Source organism: Pteropus alecto, unplaced genomic scaffold (assembly GCF_000325575.1).
Source record: "Pteropus alecto unplaced genomic scaffold, ASM32557v1 scaffold182, whole genome shotgun sequence".
NCBI lineage: Eukaryota > Metazoa > Chordata > Mammalia > Chiroptera > Pteropodidae > Pteropus > Pteropus alecto.
The window spans coordinates 2,183,713-2,200,316 of record NW_006433946.1 but is presented as its reverse complement, the minus strand read 5'-3'; the positions used below and the strand labels follow the sequence as shown (position 1 = coordinate 2,200,316).

Genomic DNA, 16,604 nt, shown 5'->3' with positions numbered 1-16,604 from the left:
CGCTCCCTTTTTACAAGTACTTTACAAATTAACATGATTGTTAACTGGCTTTACCTAAAGCACTCAAAATTCTCATAGGAAGTGTAGGGTATCTGATACTTTATTTTATTGATAAAGAAACAGGTTCAGATTGGTTGGGATTTAGGTCATAAACACTCCAAATGAGTAAACTAGGCTCTAATTCCATATATACTTAGTCCAGTGTTTTATTTTCTAAAGAAGTTCATTTAGCATTTAACTGATAAGCCCCAGTAATACAGGGGAATAGCAAATCTATTGTCTGAATGCTTGTATCCCCCGCAAAATTTACATGTTGAAATCTTAATGCCAATTTGATGGTCTTGGGATGTGGGGCTTTTTGGAGGTAAGTAAGTCATGAGAATGGAGCCCTCATAAATGGGATTAATGCTCTTATAAAAGAGACCTTAGAGAGCTCTCTAGTCCCTTTCACCATGTAAGGACACAGCTAGAAGACATCAGCTATGATCTGGAAAGAGGGCCTTCGCCAGAACGTGGCTACGCTGTCACCTTAATCTTCGACTTTCAGCCTCCAGAACTGTGAGAAATAAGTTTCTGTTGTTTATAAGCTACTTAGCATGTGATATTTTGTTATAGTAGCCCAAACAGACTAAGACAGCAAATATTACAAAGTAGTGGGTAACAAAAAATGTTTTAGCAGACATACCTTACAAGTCATGTTTTGCTTATTCTAATTTTTAAACAGAATGATCCCGAATGAACTAACTCACACAGTCAGGAAGGCTGAGCAAATACAACATTAAGTAGGAGGGTGAAAATAACCTGGAATTGAAATTTTTCTGCAGAAATTTTTGAAAATAGATAAATTATCCTAACTAGATTTTTAAAGACTCTTTAAAACTCAATTTAAGTAAATGTGGACTTTCAATTATTTACCAAATTTCCTTTCTAATTGATGGACTTCTTTATAATTGATGGATTTTCCACTTTCTCCATACTCCACACCTCATTTCTCTCCTTATTGCAGAATGTAATTTCCAGTATTTACACTTTGTTTTCTGATTCCTTTCTATTTAAAAACCTTGAGGTGACTCATCATGAGTAATATGAAGTTATCAGAGCTGGAAGCTCTGGTTATGATATCCAAGTGTTTGTGATGATCAGTCGTCATTTTATTATGTCTTCATAATTCAGTAAGCAGCCTGGACATTATGCTTGCTCTTCTTAGTGCTAAAATCAATACTAACCTCTTTACTATTAATTCTATAGCATAAGGGCATTTCCGAGATTCACCCCCAGTCCCAACTCTGTCCATTCTGAAGTGATATATATATACAATAAAATCTGACCTCATGTTGTCTCTCCCCAGGAATGAGACACATACAACCATTTGGAATTTCCTGGCTTTGACCTGACGAGTTTCCTCAGACTTCAGGATGGTTGCTGTAGTTACACCCACCATCATGTTCTCCTCGTCTCACTTCTACAATGTAAGTAACCCGATATTTTGGCTTTTAAACAGTCTGTTCTTTGTCTCCCCACCCCACCTCCCTTCACTGTTTTACTTATTTAGTTATTTGCATCAGATCGTAACATGTATCTATATTTTACTATCATTTGATAACACTCGAGGGGGAAAAAAAACTGGGAGAAAAAATGACTCATGTTTTTCCAAACTCTTAGCCAAATTACTTTGTAGTCATCCTAACAAATGGTAGTTTAGCTATACCATAACACTGATATATTTCCCAAGCTACAAGTGTAAGCCTACAGTCTTCTGCTTTCTTCTTTAATGTTTTGACAAATCTGATTTTAGGTAAGAACATGGTCACTTGATCACATAACACACAAGCAAAAAACTCTGCTTCGGGCATGGGGAAGGAGACAACAGTATTTTATTAGCCAAGAATTCCAGTAGCTCTCTTAAGCTTTTGAGATATGAAGTGGGTTGTTGCCTAATTCTTTTGAAATAAAAATGGGTTCTGTGGTCTTATCTTTTTGTGTGTGTTTAATAGAAACTCTAAAATAGACATACAATATTATCTATTTAAACTATAGTATACTGAAAATCATTATCTGCCTTAATTATAAAAATGTTTGTTTTTTTAAAAAAATTATCATCCTCTTGAGAGACCAGCCACCATATACAATATGACATCTCTCAGCTTTAATAAAATGTTCATTTGCGCTGACATTTCGAATTCTTCTTATCCTGGTTCATAGTTCCTAACCTACAGAAAATTTAACACTCCCGCCTCTTGGAGAGGGGGAGGGACAACAGGCAGCTAGAAGTCCATGGAGCTGTGAGCCAAGTAGTCCTTGCGGCCGATATAGTGTGGTGACTTTGGGGCTACATAAGATTTACTAACATGTCATTCCATCAATATAAATTGTCTTAATGATTTTTTTTTTTTTAAAGATGATGTATGTTTTAATATGCTTGGGTTAGTTGTGTTATCTGACTCAGAAAGCAATTAGCCCACATAAAAACAAACAAACAAACAAAAGCCTTCAAAAATGACCAAGATAATAAAGGATATGTGTTTGCCTTTCTGTAATCGAGTGGCTCATTAATATCAGGAGGCCTTGCCAAATACATTTCCAATGTGGTGTATAACTCAACTACATTTATTAGTCACCGCATAGAAGTTTATACAGAAGTAGCTTTGGGCAATGCTAGTGTCCCATGGAAACCCAGCGCATCGAAGCCATCACATATCAGTAATGGTGCTTATCAGCCTTCTGTTGGAGAGTGAGTGTCACCTATACCAGCAAAGAATTAAAGAACAACTAATATAATTTATTCACTTTTACATTTTTAAATCTGTAGACTTTGGTTTCTATTTATCTGCTATTCTTTAGTTCTCTGGAGGCTGAATTATAAATAACCGTTGTATTTCTCAGAAGCAAAGATTTTTTCTACCTTCCTTATTTTTAAATTAAGACTTATTTTCACCATTTGAGATCATATAAACTGCAAATGCAGTAGTCTGGGAAGAGAAAAGAGCTTCAGCTTCTAAATTTATTTTGGTCTATGAGATCTGAATTCATCCCATTTGTCCAACTATTATGGCAGAGCTCTATAATAAAACTAATTTAGGGAAACAAGGACAGCTACATCATTGGCCATCTGAATGACAGTAAAAGTGAATGATTTATCCCATCCCATTTATCACAATGTACAAAGCAGGCCTGATTTATATGTAGTAACATCTAATTTATGACACGGCAAGGCCTTTTGATATTTTACTATAAGTAAGCCTTCATATGGGTCTAAGCACGAAAATATCCTTGGTCATTTTACTGAGTAATATTAAACAAAGTATTTAGAAGATCTAGTTATGAAAGAATGTATATACTTTAAAACTTAAATTTAAAACTAATTCTGTCATAGTAATAAATTGTTATTATTTGAAAATAGAAAGTTTTTATTTATTTCTTTTAAGAACCCTAAAGAAATTACTTGGTAAATAGTACTAGAAGAACAAGAAAACAAGTATAAAACAACATAGTCATATTTTCATTCTAGAAATCTGGCCTAGTGAACATTATTTATTCTAGGATTCTTGGCAAAGTCACTTTGTGTCCTGGGAGAAATTTAAGCAAATGTGTACAGAATTAGCCTATAACATGAGAATTTAAGAGGATAGAGTGTATAGATTTAGTTTACAAAATTAAATTTGAATCCACTTGGAAAATTTGAGAACATAAGCTCTGTCCCTTTCCTGTCTGCACTCTTTTTTCTCCATGATTGGTTCCTGATACAGTATTTACTAGTGATATCATCTAAAACTTAAGAGATTATAATACCTACTGCATGCAGCCATGTTGCTAAGTACTGTAGTTTATTCATTTATTCAGTACTTCCAATGTGCCAGACTGGGTGGTTAGGACATAATATTGAATAAGACACGGTCCCTGTATTCAAGAAAATTATCTTACAGTGAGAAAGCAAAGGAATAATTAGGAATAAAACATTAGTTATTATTGTAAATATAAAAGTAAAGTGCTATGGAAACAAATGGAAGGAGAACCTAATTTTCTCTTGGAGTGAGGAAATATATCCTGGTAGAAGTGACATCTAAGCTGAGTCCAAAGGGATAAATAAAAGTAAATTTGATGAAGACAGAAAGGTGAGAGAGGAAGATATGTTCTGAACAGAGTTAAGACACCTAAAAGTCCTGGAGGGGAGGAGGGTGGAGAGAGAAAGACAGGTAGACACGGGGGAGAAGACAAAGGCAAGTAAGAGAAAGAAGAAAACAGAAAGAGAAATAAATACGAATTGGTACTTTTAGGGGATTGCATGTTCTATACGGCTGGAGCATAGGATGAGAACAGAGATGGAGCAAGAGATCAAACTGGACTGATGAGTAGCATCAGGTATTAGAGTTTTGTTTTTCTAACTCAAGGGATTTGAATTCATACCAAGGGAAACAAGGCCTAATGAAAGTTCTGACATGATAAGCTTTGCAAAATTACTTGGGCTTCATTCAATGTGAGGTTAGTTTGGAGGGATGATAATGTGGAAGTAGAAGCCGCTGCAGTAAATCCTGGAAAAAGGTAACAGTAACTTGTGTTATGAGAGTATTCTAGAAATGGGGAGATGTGGTTAGATCCCAATGATAATTAAAAGGTAGAATATGCTAGGCTGTTGATTGATTGTAGGTAGGTAGTGAGGAAGAGGGCTAAATTAAGGATGATACCCTAGTTTCTGAGTTGGAAAAGTAGATGCTTAATGGTGCCATTTGCTGACATCAAAATCACAGGGAGAGAAACAGATTTGAGGGGTAGAGAGAAGAGGAACACACTGAGCATATCGAGTGTGAAATATCAGTATAGCATCCAAGTGGAGATAGCTGGTAGGAAACTGGAGATACTGGTTGAACACCAGGAGAGAGATCTGAGCTTAAGTTTTTATAACTTCTGCTTGGATGTCATATACACGTCCACTTGGTATTTCACACACACACACATACACACACACACATACAGAGATGAGTGTATTCGAACACAGGTTTAAAGTGTGAAGTATAAAGAGTTCTATCAAGGAAGGCACAAAACAGTAGAAGGAATAAGATGTGTATATAATAATGACTATAAAGAAAAGCTGTCACCGAGGGTCAAAACAAAGGTACAAATAACATTATGAGAGAATGTTTAGGGGCCAAGAATAGCCTCATAGTAAAGGTGGTATTTACAATAGATTTTGAAAATTTTGTTGGAAAGTTTCCAGAAAGGCAACTAAAAGTTTAGGTATAAATTGTTACAGAGGAATTTTAAGGGAAATGTACCTTAATTTTCAGTTCCTCTGAATTTGAATGAGCTTAAAAAAGAGAAACAAAGAGCAGAAGCAGAGAGTCGGGACCTACACAAACGTAGAGCACTGCTTGGCCCATGTGAGTCCCTACAATTCCTCAGCTGGCGTTGGGGGTTGAGTCTCGTCATGTGTATCTCTTCTGTAATGAATGTTTAAGCAGTTTCTTGTTTCTTTTTATGATCTATACAGTAAACCAATATTTAAAATTACCCTTTAAAAATTTGTGGTATATGTAAATGTAAAAAAGTAGGTGTCTGTTTATACTATTTATTCGAATATGCTATATATTATCATCTTATTTCTGAGCTAGCGTTATTGGCGATCATCTCAATTTACAGAGATAGAAACTGAGGCCTGCATCATGAGGCTTTGGTGAATTTATTTATAAAAGACTTTTTTTTTTCACAACTAGTTATCACATGACTGGGTTTTCATCATAGTCAGATGATGTTCAAGGACACACAAGAGACAAGATGTACAGTCATAGAGCAACCCTATCCCCAGACAGCTTTTAGACAACCTCTTTTGCTTACACAGGCTTCTCTGGGGCCATTTTTTAACCACAATCTATTACTGATCTTCTGGTAATCTGCATGCCTTGTAGTAAAATCAACTAAGTTTTTCCATCTACTATCATACAGACCTTCGATTCCCCACACAGATATAAGTTAACTGGGTCCATAAATATGTGATACCCAAGTATCAAACTTTAATTATCATTTTCACAGGCTATATAAGGACATTTGTTAAATGTTATCAAAAGAATTTCAAATTATAATATTGGTCAATCTTTTAATATCTATAATTCTAAGAGAACATTTTCTATATATCTTATAATGAGAGGTTTCAAAATATTTCAAATGTGTATATATAATAAGATTAATAAAAGTTCATTATCAGTGACAACATTTTACCTGAGCTAGAAAGTTTACAATGGGAATTCTAAATAAAACTAAACCCACTTATGAGTTTGTGATTATCATTATCTATAGCAGTGCTATGCAATAGAAGTGTCATATGTGTGACAAATACTAGCAACATACGTAATTTTTTTCTAGTAGCCACATTAAAAAATTAAGCAACTGAAATTAATTTTAATATATTTTATTTAATCATGTATATCTAAAATATTATTTCAACATATAAGCATATAAAAACTTATAAATCTTTTACCTTCTTTGTTTTTCATAAAGTCTTTGAAATCTAGTTTATATTTTACATTTATGTTGCATCTCCCTTTGGACTAATCACATTTCAAGGGCTCAAAAGCAGATCTATGATCTATCCTAATAATTAAATTCAACTATGTTAATGCTCCTGTGTAGTAATAATGATCACAGCTACCTTTTAAGGCCTTATCATGTAGCCGTCACTGTGGTGATTTCCATTTTTTTTTTTTTTTTAAATTTCACCCTCAAAAACAGTCATATGATGTGGATGCCCTTGTCAACCCCATTTACTAGAATGAGTAACAAGACACTTAAAATGACATAGTGGTGTGCCTCAGTCTACCAAGTTGCCAAGTGATGGACCAGGCATTCAAACATGAAGATAAAGCATACTGAAATGATATTTATATTTTTTGTTTTTAGATGATTTTGTACTTTTATTTTTAAGTAAAGAAAGCCCATTTGATTTTAGGGGAACTAAATTTGTGGTAAGTGATTTAAGTAAATTCGTAGCTGGAAAAGTGAAAGACCACTGACCCATCTTGCCTTTGGGTTAAGAAAATTTATAACTAGTAAAGAAAAATAAAAAAGATGATGTTACAGAGATAATATTGAAGAAACTGACCGCAGGGACATGTATCTTTGCTAAATAAAACTAAAAATGAGTAGAGGTAGGAAGGATAGTAGTATATCCCGGATTTATTTTCATCAGATGATACGGAAGAGAATTAATTTGTGGTGAAACTCAAAAAGTTGAATCTCTACATTATTAAGTATACGGAAAGAAAATCAGATATAGAAGTGTTATGCAAACTAGAAAATTGATTTTAGGTTTGAATTTTCTAAAATAGGAAGTTACTGGTTTCAGAGCAAAGATATTTGCATAAAATATGGTATTTGAAGAACTCATATGATTATTAAGCAAGTCTAATTTGGATAAAATCAAAGATGAATACCAGGATCAGTGGTATGGAGTTGGAGGTCTGAGAAAATCATGAATAAAAAGATGTTCTGTCTTTCTCTTCTTGATTCTGTGGAGATTCTCCACTGCTTACTATAACGTTTCAATGGCTCTTTTTTCACTCTGTCCATTATTGAGATTTGCCTATTTTTTATTTGTGTCACTTCCTTCAATATCACTGGAATTTCAGCCTGCAGATTAAATCTATTTTTCCAAACACTAAGATATATTTTCCCCTATCATTCAAGATACCACTTGGAATCATTCTATTATAGGAAGCCTTCCCAAACCACATATGGGAAATACCATGGAGAGGAACGATGGAATGGATAATTTACATGAATGTTCTCATTCCATGGGTTAAGTAATGCCATAGGATAAAATCTATATCCTGTGATCTAGTATGCTTCATATAGTCTCTGTTCCACCTCAACCCCCACATTCCTCTAATTCAAACCACATACTCTTCCTTATTGCTCGGGTTTGTATCCTTTTTCCTAAGCATTTTTCATCTGCCCTTCCTCCTTGCTATTCACCTATAAAAAAATTAAGCAAAGAAAATATTCACAAATGGCTCGCAAGTAAAAAGAATTGATTGGGGCCAGGAAATGCTTTATCCATTACTAAAAGAGGTTTTATCTTATTGGGTGATCAAAGGAGACAGAGTTGAAAGAGAACATGAGCTTTGGGGTCCACAGACCAAGGAGACCCCAATATTTATTTGCTTTGTAGTAGTATTTAAGCTAGTTAACTTTTCTGGCTTCAGTTTCCTCATCTAAAGTGGTGACAAGAATACCTACATGGCGGAGCTATTTTATTTATTCATTCCTTTTCTTGGACAAATAGCATGTGCCATTCATATATTAAACATACCATATAAAAATAAAAAACAATTTTCTGCCTTCAAAGGATATGTAATGGAGTAGAGAGAAATAGAAACAAATGTTAACAGGAGTATTTTAAAGTGGTATGTTGGGAGTAGGTGTAGAGTACACTAGGGCAGAAAAAAGGAAGTTATACATTTTATTTGGAGGATAGAGAGATCAGTCAGGAAATTCAGGCTGTTTAAAGCAGTTGACACTTCAGCCACCGTGGAGGAAGAATAGAGTATGAGGGGTAGGTAGTCTACATATTTATTAATATATACAACTCTTCAGCAAATATTTATTGTGTGACACATAGTGGGGAACATAGTGGTGAATAAAAAGAAAGATGGTCCCTATCTAAGACGTGCACACTTCTCCTGTCCTCACAGTGCCTACAGTCAATGTGGAAGAGAGAGAACTATGTTAACAGTACTCTTAACATACCTCCACTTAACTGACTGGGCACATTAACCAATACTACCAATTGCCTTTGCAAAACAAACTGATTAATATTCAGAGTTCAATGAAACCTCCCCACTAGTAGGCTACACTTTAGAAATCCTACACACTTCTCTTGTCATTGGTTGAGTTGCAAGCTTGCCAAGAATTAGTTGTGTATATGCCCAAACTATTTATGACAGTTGACTTATTACTATAACCATGTAATATAATTAAACGTTGCTTACATAATTCAATAAAATAGAGTGTAAAATGAAAGAGTCATTTCTTTGAAAATTGATTTGCATATTTTGGAAAGACTAAGTAAAGGAGAATCATTAAAAATGTTTCTATCAAAATTAGGTATAGGAGATACAAACAGAAAAGACTCCGAAGAAATTCTTAATAATCCAGAAAATTCTACATTCAGTTTGGTTTGCAAATGTTTTTACATTTTCACTCCACGTTAAACAAAGTGAAACTAGAATTTACACATGGTTCACCAGGTTAAAAAAAAGACTGAATGGATCTTCAGTCAACGGACTCATCTCCAAATTTTAAGCCATAGTTCCATATCCAAAAATTGGTGAATGATTGCATATTTAAATGTATTAGGTTAAAATAAAATTTTAAGGAATGTAAATAACATTTGTATAGTTCTCTGATTTGAATCTAATTACTAGCTATCAAATGGGTAAGAGTTCTTAGTAATGAAATGTATTGTAATGAGATGGAAAGTACTGGGATCTTAGAAATCTAAAGTGGGGAGACATAATCAATCCTAGAGAATAGGAACTGGGAAGTAGGTGTAAGTCAAGAAAAAGAAGGGACTCCTGGGAGAGGAGAGGATCTCAAACAAGCAAAACAGGGACAAAAAAGACACTGGGAACTGAATAAAGTTTAGTGTAGCTAGATCACACAACACAGTATGAGAGCAGACATGGCAAGTAGTCTGAGCTGGTAGACAGGGCCAGGGCCAGGTATTGGAGAGCCTTATAAATCATGTTAAATCTTTGAGCTTTATCTTGAAGCGTTTTAAATTAGGGGTTGTATTATCAGATTTAGATTGAGGTAAAATAACTAGTTGAGTATGGTGGAGAATGGGTTGATGAGGAGCAAATTTGGAGGAAAGAGATAAATGAATCTAAGTAAAATCATAGCAATCTGGATTAAGGCATTAGCAATGGATCTGGAGATATATGACAGACTTTAGAGAAATTCATGAGTTGTAATCAATAAGATATGATAACTGGTTGAAATTTAGGGGTCAAAAAAGAATGGAAGTCAAGTATAGACCCTCCTAGATTTTTGCCTTAGGAAATTGGGTAAGTGGTACCATTTATAGAAGTGCACTTTTTTAATGAGAAAAAAGTTGGTAGGGGAGTGTAGGGGGATGATGAAGTCCCTCCTGGAAACATTGTGCTTATGTCACAAGACCATCAAATGGGAAAATCCTATGAGCAATTGAATATATAGGGTTCAGGAAAGAGGTGAAGCTTAGAAATAGAGGATTCATTGCCATTTGCATACAGATTGTAATTGAAACCATTAAGAGTAGAAATGATCTCCCACAGATAGTCAGTAGAATAATAAAAAAAAAAAAAAAAAGAAAAAGAAAAACAGAGAAGAGAAACTGTGTAAGAAAGAAGAATCCCAGAGGAAGAATGTATAGAAACAAAAAGCCAAAAATGTGATTAATAAAAGAGTAGCCAAAGAATTAGAAGAAAGAGGAGTGTTCAAAGTGTCCATTACTGCTGAGTGGAAAACACCCAGTAGATTTAGCAGTATATGGGACATGGGTGCCTGGGATGAAGGGCTAGTTCAAGGGAGCGCCTGGAGCCTAAGTCAGACTAAAGTGGCGCGAGGAGTGACAGGGAGAGGAGAAAAGCGAGGTGAAAATGCCATTATTATACCGTTTTAAGAGTCCCATGGAAGGTGAAGTACAGAGAGAGAAAAGACTGAAGAACCTGAAAAGGGCCAGGTCTGGAGGGCCTTATGTGCCAAACTAAAGGGGGTTGATCTTTGTCCCATAAAAAATGATGAGCACATGGTAGAGTGTACATAATAGACACTTTGCTCACTTTGCCAACAGATAATGAAACCGGAGCTTAGAGAGTTTGAGCAACTTTCCCAAGGTCATCCAGATTTTAAGTCGCATGAGTAAGGTTCAAACCCGGGTTTACCTGATTCAAAATGCTTTCCACTCATCATTATCTTATACTGCTTCCCAAGTCCAGAATGCATCTCACATTAGTTATTTGGTTGTTTGATTGTAACATCAAATTACAATGGTAAATACAAGATGAGGAGTGGGTTTAGCGGGGAAATAGTGAGTTCAATTTTAAGCCATTTTAAAAGCCTGGAAAATGTCCCTGGTGAAGATGTCTAGTAGACAGTTACATATATAATTTTAGAATTTAGGGGAGATGTCTGGCAGGAGATGATGATTTTTGAGGCATTAGCATTTAAATTGTTGTTAAAGCCATAGGAATGGATGAGCTTTCCCAGGGAGACTGCAACATGAGAAGGGAATCAAGTGGAGAGCTAAGAAACACTAAAATTAAAAAGGAGGTCAGAGAGAAGTATTAGTGAAGGAGACAGAAAAGGAATGTTAATACAAGTTAGATGGAAGTAGCAGAGGGTGATATCACACTGAAGCAGCAGAAAGTTGAGAAGCATGAGAAAAGAATGATCAAATATTATCCAATGCTATGGAGCCCTCCAGGAAGATGACTGAAAATGTCTCCCAAATTAACAGGACAGTGAATGAGAACTACAAGTTAAAGCAGCATGAGGTTTAATTTAAAATTTTAATACCCAGTATTGTCTACTGGGTGTTAAAATATACAGGATCTTGAAGTATAGAGACAACTCGTGGGACAGAAAAGTGTACACCTTTTGAATATTAACTACCAATGCATTTGAAAAGCCAAATGCATTTGGGGGATTTTTCTAAGAAAAAATAAGAAATGAGGATATTCACTGCAGCATTGCTTATGACAACCTAAATGGCAATCTGCTATTTTCTAGCTCTGGGACCTGGGACAAGTTACTTAAACTTTCTGTGCCTCAGTTTCTTTATCTGTAAAATAGTAAAAAGATTATCATTATCAGTAAGGTTATTATAGCCTAATTGGGTTTTATAAGAAGTGAGTAAATACTATAAAGTATTTATATTGAGTATTTGTTAAATTAATGCAGACAAAAATAATCAGATTATTCAATGGTAAGATTGCTTAAAAAAACATATATGCATGCCTTGTGATAACATGCAACCATGAAAAATTATGTAGTTAACTATTCAACATATGGAAAGATATTAGCAGATTATTAGAAAAAAGTTATAAACCAACAGAATAGAATGATTCCATTTGTAAATAAACGTGTACATATGTATTATATATGCATGGCAATTTTTAGAAACTATATCAAAATGCTTATTTCTAGGTGGTTGGATTATGAATTTATTTTATTTTGCTTTTTAACTTTTATATATTTCTACATTGTACATATATAGAGAGAAACATTATTTTTATGATAAGAGATAAAATTAAAAGCATCTGGAGGTCAGGATATAGAAGAGCAAGTGATAATTATTCTTTGGCAAAACTTGTGTGTGAGTGGAGGTAGAGTATGGGTTTAGTAGCTAGAGCATATCTATAACCAATTGAGAAACAGCCTATATAAAATGCTTAACAGAGTCTTGCCACATGCGAAGTTTCCTATAAATGAGGGCTGCTATTATTATTACTACTACTGCTATCATCATCATCGTCATCATCATCATCATCATCATCATCATCATCATTAAAGTTAATTTCAAGCCTCAGACTTTACATACCAACACAGCTCTACTGAGTAGCCAAGGGCAAGAGGTAGAAGAAAAAAAATTTTAAATAGGGCACATTCTAGGAAAAAAAATCTTAGTAGAGCATTCTGGACACTGTTCTGGACACAGCGGTTTCCAGAGCTAATTATCTATAGGGACTGCCTCAGGACGACAGAAGATAAGACTCATGTTATCAGACAATCTATAAAGTAGCTGAGATAAGAAGGAATATATTGCTTTAAGATCTTTCTCCCCACCTGTCATTTTTACAAACTTGTTCTTGTATCTATCCATTTGGACTACAAATGTTCTGCTTTATCTCTCAGATAGCTTAGACTATAAACCCCAACAGGTTTATGAATTATATCCATCTTATCATGTACCCTCCTGTGCTAATCATCTTACATATTCAATAAACTCTACTTGAGCAATTAATGGCATGAGCAGAATAACCTAACCACAATTAAAATCAGTGAGCCACTTAAATAATTTTAAAGGTCTGTTAAAAAAAAATAACATATAACTTTAAATTTCTGATTTCTTAGTTCTAAAATGAACTGTGATACTAAAAATAATAACAATCCCAGAAAGACCTATAGCCGTGGCTCTTATCCAAGAACACCAAGAACAAAATTGGGTGACCTTAGAACTTTTTCAATTTTAATAATTATATTAAAAAAAATTCTGAACCAGTTATATCATCAAATAGAGCCATATAAAATAGAAGCTCCTATAATTGTAATCTGTTATAAAATAAATTTGAAGTGAACTAAAAACACAACTTTATTCATTTATTTATTTATTTATTTTTAGGTGAGGCACTCCTTGGTTCACCTCACAGACTGCAAGGACCTTGTCATCTCACAATCCCCTATTTTTCATTTTTCGCAGCTACAGCACCTGGTCTTCCTAGGTGGTCTCCCATCCAAGTACTAACCAGGGCCAAACCTGCTTAGCTTCTGAGATTAGACGGGATCGGGCTTGTTCAGGGTGGCATGGCCGTAGAGAAAAACACAACTTTAAAAAGAAACTCAGAATATATTGTGCATATGCTTCAGAATAAAGATAAATATACCCTATAAAGAGGCGTTAAGTTCAGATGTCATTTCCTTCAAGTTTTGTGTCAGTGGCCTAACCAGTTAGCCATCGTCCTTAAATTTTAGACTAGGATAGTAAGCCTGTCCAGGTCTCTTAAATTCTTTAGATATTTAAGTCTCCACATTTGAAAGAAACATAGCCATGTTATCTAAACAGATGAGTCTAACAATTTCAAAGTTCAGGGAGACGGGTTAACACAAAAGAGGGACTTATCACTACATTAGTGGTTTGCCACAACTCCATAACTAAGCCCCCAAGTTCCCTGTCCCCTTTCTTCAGCCCTGCCACACCATCCTAGTCTATAGACAAACAAGCTCTCCAATCTAATTCTTATCAAGATGGAAACAAGGCCAGACCTGCTCTTTTAGATAAAATGCTTTGGCTTCTAACTGCCTGACTGCTTATCTTTCATCTTGCAGTGTTAACCATAACCCCTTTCCTGACCTGCTCTACTTCTTGTTTTCAGATGAGCAGTAAGGACTGGGGGAAAAACATGCTTAAATGGACAAGTTCACTTTCTTATGTCCCTCTTTATTCCTTTTAAAGTCTGTTCAACCCCCTTCGTGTTCAAATTCTCTTCCTAAAATTATCAGAAATCATGTCGCGTGGACATGTAATTTGATTATTGCTAAGTTTCTCAACTTTTACTCTTCACATATTTTTAAAATTTATTTTTCCTGTTGATTTTTTGGCTGAAGGGGATTAGGTTGTCTAAGAAATCGCAGAATTTTTAATTTTTTTTTCTTTCTTATTTTCCCCATTTGCCTCCCTTAGTCCTAATAAGCTGAATCATGTTCTTGACTAAGCTGTTTGGTTTGGCTTACCTGAATTCCTGTGTTTTCATCCAAACAAAGCATTGGACTTTCCTGTTCTTTCCTGAGCAGGTGAAAGTTAATGCACTATAGATCTTGAGTAGTCAGGCAGTGTTTGGGCTAGCTTGCTATGTGAGGTTAACTATGGCCCTACCCTTCTTTGACCCTTGTTTCCTATACATGAAGTGGGAAGAAAAAAACAAATTAGTCTCCTATTCATGAGAATTCTAGGAAACTCAATTTTATAATTTAAAACAACTCTGAAGGTGCGTAGTGTGAGATTTTTCAGGGCCCCTTTGCTGTAAACACCATGTTCTACTTATGACACTTTTACCCGATACAAACTCATGTACCTGAACCTGCATGTCCTTGAAAATATGCGAGTGCTTCCAAAAGAACTTGTACTCCTTAGATGTAAACCATTCTAATACAACATGTTGAGGGTTTTTTCCCCTTAATTTTTACTTTTTGGCATTTATAAATAAATCCACATTACACATCAGAAAAGTATCTCACAGGTGCCCTACTCTGATTTAGGTCTTTCATTTTATTATCTTAGCTTAGAAAAGATTGAATCTGGAATTATACTGCCTATTTTCACTTTTCATTTTCTTCCTGCAAACTAGAAATCTCACTGAAGCCAGTTGTTTAACAGTTTTAATATCATTAATATTGGAGGAGGGGGATATCACTGAATTCAATTTTAAGATGCATATTAAATGCTTACCCATGTATAAGGTATTTTATTAAGTGCTAATGGGAAAAAGAAATACTTGCATTTGGAGAATTAAAAATTTTATGCCAGAATAACCAACTGTGATATTTTCCCCTAATTATGGCATTTTGATAACAAATGAATGATGTCATGTTCAGATACCACATTCTTGAAAACCAAGAGAAGATACATTTCCTAGCTGTCCCTCTGTATCCCTAAATAAGGTTCTAATGCTTCTCTTATTCTCAAAATAATTGATATTCAATTATTACTCTTCTTGAAGGAGAATCATATTTATTAGAAAATATTTTTTTCTCATCTCTTCTACTAAATATTATGAGGAAGCAAACTTTTAAAGTCTGTTTAAATTATGATAAATATTACCTTCTCATGACTTTCAATTAGGGCTAGAAAGTCTAAAGGGTAATTGGGCATTTATCTAAGTTGAACTTATCTACATTTGTTGAACATTTAATTAAAGAAAGGGGATCTTTTGTCATTTCTGAAAATTCTCCTTGAGTTGCCTATAGTTACAGGAATTCATCCTCTTTATTATAAAATGCTAGTCATAACTGGTCTACTTCTTGTCTTAGAGACATGAGATCGTTTTTACTAGACTACTTTTTCTTCACCTTATAGTAGGTTCTTGTGTGACTATAGGGCAATGGACAAGTATAATAAAATGAAATTATCCAGTGTCAAATGATTGGGTATCTTTCAGTCTAATGAAAACTCTAAAAGTACAGTTTAAATAGAGTTGGAGGACTAGGAACCAAATTCTGCCATGGTTGGTGGACTTTACAGCTTTTCTACAAAGTCTTTAAATGAATGTAGCTTAAAATCCCCTTCTACCTAGAAAATACTTTTTAAAAAAACCAGCCAGTTTCATGTGTAAATGAGAGTAAAAAAACAACTAAATAGGAGCAAGTTAGAGGAAAGTTAGAGGGAAACAAATCTAGAAAGGAAAACTGTGTGAGGATTTGACTTGAGAACAAATTTTCATTAGAAAGATAAATCTGAGAAAATGGCACGGGGCAGGAACAGTCTAGAAGTGGGATGATCAGTTGGGCTTTCAGTCATTCAGCCATGAGAAAATGAGAATATGAATTAACAGTAAGAATGGAGAAGAGAAACCATAAATGAAAGATATTTTGAATGAAAAAAAAAAGGTCAGCATATGATGATTTATTGGATTAGGGGAAGTAGGACAGAATTAAGTTGAAAATGAAGTTTCAAGTCTGAGTGACAGAAGAATGGTGGTGGGGCTGACATAAAGAAGCTGGGAGGGAGAGCTAATGGGGAGTGTCACATGAGAAGTTCAGAAAAGTTCAGAGCTTGAAGAAATGAGATTTCTAAGTATAGTTGTTTGTGTATTGGCAGAGCTGCAGGCCTGGAACTCAAAGGAGAAGCTAAAGCTAGT

General features: G+C 34.6%; 1 long non-coding RNA gene and 1 pseudogene across 1 annotated transcript in view; one reads left to right on the top strand and one right to left on the bottom strand.

Moving 5' to 3' along the window:
- The first annotated feature begins 1,402 nt into the window (after positions 1-1,402).
- LOC112477100 overlaps positions 1,403-16,604 on the top strand; it is a 135,286-nt gene continuing 120,084 nt past the window's right edge. Inside the window, exon 1 of the long non-coding RNA XR_003045321.1 lies at positions 1,403-1,469. This is a non-coding gene — a long non-coding RNA (uncharacterized LOC112477100). The remainder of the gene's footprint in view (positions 1,470-16,604) is intronic.
- Positions 13,448-13,566, bottom strand: LOC112477126 (annotated as a pseudogene).